Source organism: Myotis brandtii, unplaced genomic scaffold (assembly GCF_000412655.1).
Source record: "Myotis brandtii unplaced genomic scaffold, ASM41265v1 scaffold138, whole genome shotgun sequence".
Taxonomy (NCBI): Eukaryota; Metazoa; Chordata; class Mammalia; order Chiroptera; family Vespertilionidae; genus Myotis; species Myotis brandtii.
In genome coordinates this window covers 935,308-940,990 of record NW_005354915.1, presented here as the reverse complement: position 1 = coordinate 940,990, position 5,683 = coordinate 935,308, and the positions used below count along the sequence as shown (strand labels likewise).

At 44.4% G+C, this 5,683-nt stretch overlaps 1 long non-coding RNA gene across 1 annotated transcript; it reads left to right on the top strand.

Annotated features, from left to right (window-relative positions):
* Positions 1-3,140: 3,140 nt before the first annotated feature.
* On the top strand, positions 3,141-4,455 carry LOC106725125. The gene is made up of 2 exons (XR_001360992.1): positions 3,141-3,532; positions 3,760-4,455. It is a non-coding gene; the product is annotated as an uncharacterized LOC106725125 (long non-coding RNA).
* The last annotated feature ends 1,228 nt before the right edge of the window (positions 4,456-5,683 follow it).

Below are 5,683 nucleotides of genomic sequence, written 5' to 3'. Positions count from 1 at the left end.
CTTGCCCCAAACGCTCTTGTTCCCCTTGACCACGCGCCTGCCTGCCTGCAGCCTCCCTGCAGAGGCACCGACGCGGGTGGCGGCGGGCATGGCAACTTGGGTTTCTCCGCACTCGCGCGGGAAACGCTCCTCCGGGTGCCGCTCCCGGGAAGGTTGGCGTTCGGCAGGCTCCTTGGCGAGGCTGTGCTAGCCGAGCTGTGAGGCCGCTGCGGCAGAAACGCACTTTCCCGCGGTGTGTTTTTCTCTGGGCAGTGGTCTGGAAGCTTTAAGAAACTGGCCATTAGGCCGGTGATATTTATTACTCGGGAAAGTAACAGAGTTGATTAGATCTGCACGCTATTCACTTTTTCCGAGGGGAATAAACGCTCATTTGAATGGAAATGGCATTCTCCGCTCATGCTGGTTGGGAACTGGAACTTCATTACTTTTAGTCTCAAATGTATAAGAGGTCATAATATTGAGATAATCTAAGCATATGCATTTGTAAACAATATCTGGGTTTTGAACACATTCTCCTGCTGGGAAATAAAGTTGGCTTTCCCTAGTCCTGGACGCCAAGTCCAGATCTCTGATGGCCCGGCCAGTTTTTGGGTGGGATCTGAGGTTCCTTTGTCCTTAATCTTTTTGTTTCTTTTCTATTCACTTCAAATTCCGTCCAGACTGAGTTAAGAAGCAAGATGTTTAGGCTTCCTGCTTCTCATGGGGTCATCTGTAGTTGCAGGCTGTTATGGGATATCAACAAGATTGCATAGATTCCTTAATGATAATAGTAATGGCACCTGGTGTTTGGAGATCCTGCTAGCATTCACCAAATGCTCCCTGGCCACCCTCACATGAACTCCCAGCTCACTGGGGCCTGCCTTATCTGCCATCAGATAGTGAGGGTGGCTTTGTGGAGGCTGCCCTGTCGATTATGGGGGTAATGACCACCTTCACATGAGTGATAGTGCTGGTTCGGTTTTTTTCCAATTAGATTGTTTGGAACTGCAGCTGCATACCTGAAGGCAGCAATGCCTTAGCTATGACGTCAGTTTACATTCCACAGGTAGCTACCTTTCTTTCTGGCCTTGGCAGTGATCCTTCACACACCTGAAAGCACCATCAGTGCCCGAAACCTGTCTCCTGATTGGCCCCCGTGGTGGTCCCTGGGATGGCTTTGTAGGAATTTCTTTAGTATTTATTACTGGTACTAAGGAATTCCTTCAGGTAATGAGGCTCTGGTGATTGGAGACAGACTAAAAAGAAGTCGTCTCAAAGTATTCTGTGCAGTGCAGCATTCTTGGCATATGTGTAGTTCCAAAGGTAACTATTTGAAGAGCAGTTGCCATTTGGGAGCATAAGTTTTTTGGTATTTTGATAAAAAACACTTAAGAACAAAAATCTCCTTTAATTATGTAATGACTTGTATTTATTCCCATAATTGCACATTTATGTTTGCTTAATAGAACAGAGAGCACCATGTAGTCTTTTTATTTTGTTTCCTAGAATAAAATCTTTGTTTTTAAAAATTGAAAAGTAGCCCAGTCAGTGTGGCTCAGTGGTTGCACACCAGGAGGTCCCAGTTCGATTCCTGGTCAGGGCTCATGTCCAGGTTGTGGTCTCGATCCCCAGCAGGGGTTGTGCAGGAGGTAACTGATCGATGTTCATGTTTCATCAATGTTGCTATCTTTCCCTTTCCCTTCCTCTCTCTAAAATCAATAAAAACATATATATTTTTTTAAGAAATTGAGCCCCACTTGGTTTGGCTCAGTGGATAGAGCATTGGCCTGAGGACTGAAGGGTCGTGGGTTTGATTCTGGTCTAAGGGGCACGTATCTCATTTGAGGGCTGGATCCCCAGCCCTAACTGGGGCGCTCACGGGAAGCAAGCAATTGATGTATCTCTCTCACATCGATGTTTCTCTCTCTCTTCCTCCCTTCCACTCTCTCTAAAAATCAATGGGAAAAATATCCTTGGGTGAGGATTAACAAAAAAATATAATAATTGAAAAGTATTTGACATGTAACATTGTATAAACTTAATGTGTTAAAATTTTCAATATTAAAAGTTCATCTGAGTGTTTGTCTCCAGGCACTGAACTAGACAGAATGAGAATATGGAAATGAATAAAGTACAGACTCAACTAGCAAAAACCTCAGAAAGAATCCTTAAGAAGGAAAATGATAGAAACTGTTACAACCTGAAACTAATATAAAATACTCACTTTGATTGATTATTTATTTATTTATTTATTTATTTTAGAGAGGAAAGGAAGGGAATTGGGGTGGGGAGAAAAACATAAATTTATAGTTCCACTTATTCTTGTATGTGCCCTGACCAGAGACCAGTGTATTGGGATGATGCTCTAACCAACTGAGCAACCCGGCCAGGGTAATCCTATATAATAAAGGCCTAATATGCTAAGTGTCCGGTCATCCATTCAACCAATCAAAGGGTAATATGCTAATGATATGCTAAGGCTGCTCAACCGCTTGGTATGACATGCACTGACCACCAGGGGGCAGATGCTCTGATCAGTAGGTTAGCTTGCTGCTGGGGTCTGGCCAATCGGGACTGGAGATGGGCCGGACATACCATGGAGCCCTTCCATGGTCCCTCCCAGGCTGGCCAACCTCCTGTGCCCCTCCCTGGCCCCGATCGTGCACTGGTGGGGTCCCTTGGCCTGGCCTGCACCCTCTCACAATCCAGGACCCTCAGGGGATGTTGGGGAGCCGGGTTTGGCCCCGATTCCGCAGGCCAGGCAGAGGGACCCCACTGGTGCACGAATTTCGTGCCCCGGGCCTCTAGTATAAAATAATATTGAATGTCAACTGTAATTGAAAAATAAAATAAACTTTATTATATTTTTAGGTAGAAAGCATGTTTCAACATTATATAATAATATATATTATTGTTATGATGCTTAGAAAGAGCCAGGCCGGTGTCCATCAGTGGTTGAGCTTTGGCCTCTGAACCAGGAGGTCAGGGTTTGATTTCTGGTCAGGGCACATGCCCGGATTTCAGCTTGATCCCCAGTAGGGGGCGTGCAGGAGGCAGCCGATTGATGATTTTCTCTCATGATTGATGTTTCTATCTCCCTCTCCCTCTCTGAAATCAATAAAAATATATTGAAAAAATAATGCTTAGAAGGAAAACCAGTGGAAAGATGAATAAAATTATTGTAATTATTTTGTTAATCTACATGGGCTTGGGTACTTCTGTATTCTGTAAATTTTCTGTTATAAGATTATTATTTTTTAATGGAAGGAAGAGTAGTATACTCTTTCAATAAATCTAGTAGAACTTCAAAAAAAAGAAACTTTGCAGTAACTTTAGAAAGCACCTATTCAGTGGTTTGTGTAACACTCTGTGGCTATATGAGGTTTATGTGACCGTTTTCCTTCCTAGACCTGTGGAATGGGAGAGTGGGAGGGGCACGGGTGGAGACTGGAAGCCCTGGGCGGGTCCAGCCTTTCCCGCACTAACCCTGAGGCCTAGGAAAGTCACATTCTCTTGGGTCTCAGTTTTCATTTGTAAAATCAGGGGCTTACAGGTTCTTAACTTTTTTTTTTTTTTAAATATATTTTATTGATTTTTTACAAAGAGGAAGGGAGAGGGATAGAGAGCCAGAAACAGAAAAATCGATCAGATGCCTCCTGCATGCCCCCCACCGGGGATGTGCCCGCAACCAAGGTACATGCCCTTGACCGGAATCGAACCCGGGACCCTTGAGTCCACAGGCCGACGCTCCATCCACTGAGCCAAACCGGTTCTGGCGAGGTTCTTAACTTTTTGACAAACTGATAACAACTATGGACTTTTTCCCAGAAAACACACAGGGGGACAGCTTCAGAGGCCTGGACCCAGAGTAAGAACTGGATCATCTCACCTCTAAGCTCCCACTCACCTCTGCTATTCTGTAATCCTGTTGTCCCGGTCGTCTTTGAGCTAATAATAATGATGACTTGTGTTTATGGAGGATACATTCCAAAGCCTTTTCACCTCTCATTTTTTTTGTCCTTAAAACATTTCTGAGTGGTGTGGGCAGTGAGGGGTATTTCTTTTCCTGATGAAGAAAGGGTACCAGACCTGGCCATCATTTTGGTAGGGTCACACAGCCATAAGACTGTCTTGGGGGTCAGAACTGGGCTTCTGGTTGCCAGCTTGGGTTTTTTCCATTAGTTTAGTTCCCAGGTAGTTGTCTTTACGAGTTATGTTTGGCAGTGCAAGTATCCCAGAATGTGTCACTTGCAGAGGAAACTATTTGTTCATCTGCTGAAAGACCTGTTTTCTTGTCTGACTTTGGATCACTAAACACCTTTCTGCCTGACCTTCAAGAGGTTACTTATTTTGTTATTTTTTCTTGTCATATTTTCCATAGGGGCACATTTGTAGGACTTGGGTGTTTTGAGCAGACTTGTTTAATGTTTGTTTTTGTTGTTTAATGTTTATTGATTAAAGAGTACATCAAAATGATTACCTCTCAGTATTGCTTAGCACTTGAGAAACTTGTGAAATAAATGTTAAGTGAAAATTCCAAATATTTGACTTGTTTCATCCAAGTATGTTCTCTCAGAAGAGAGATGTTCCTTGTATCCTGGAGACCCCTCCTTGGGCCGAGAGCTGGGTGTGGGTTGTGCCAGTGACCATGATTGTCCAGTAATGGTTTCTTGTGGCCTCTGGCCGATTCGGAATATTTTAAGGACTGATTTTTTTTTTTTTAAAGTTTATTGACATTATAGAGTCTCAGCTACATAAAGAGCTCATGTATACAAAGGAACACTAAACTTTAAAGCCTCACAGATGTTAGATGGTTTATTATTAATGAAAAGAATTATCCATCATAAAGAGGTTTTGAATACTCAGACCTGGAGGTGATAGGATGGTATACAGTAGGTATCACTCAGATGTTGTGTGTGTGTGTGTCCGTCCTCCTGTCTTGTCAGTTATGTCTGCTACCTGTAAGGAGATGGGCTGACATCATTCACTGTCCAGGCATGGAAAAGGGTCTTTGTTCATTTCTGGTGCATTTCCTTAGGCTACCGGAGAGGAGGAGGCAGACATACACAGCCTCACTGACACTGCGCATAAAGCTTGGTGTCATGTGTCAGCTTCCCTAAGCGACTTCCCCACTAGGGAGAGGGATTAGTGGAGGTGTAAAGCAGTCAGTGAATCCTGAACATTAAGCCGTAGAAAATCACCAAAAGTAGAAGCCTGATCAGGAAATGAGGCTGTCAGTGAGCAAGGCCCATAATGAAGTGTAAGCTCCAGGCTGCTGCCGCTGTGCCGGATCGTGTCCAGTTAACCTGCTGTAGCGCCTCCTTCGGTAGCTCTGCTAGTGATTATGAGCATTTACTCTTACCAGGAAACTTGCATCCTGTAGGTCAACCAGTTCTCTTCCAGCGGCCTCTGGTCTGTGATTTAAATATTGATAGAGTGACAGGTTGTTAGTTGTGAGCTCCGAACGCCTTTAGCGAGGCTGCTGTGTTGAAGTAAGTGCTTTTTATTTTAATGTCACTCTGAGCTGAGAGTGTTTGGAGGGAGTGTATGTGGGTGTAGGGAAGTAGGTGTGTCGGGTCAAAGGGACTATCCTGGTCACTGAGTGTTCAGTGCCCCGGGCATTGGCTGGGATTCTGAGATTAAGGTGACTTTTGCACTCTGCAGAGGCAGCTCAGCCAGGAAGCGGGCCTAGAAGCACTCACAT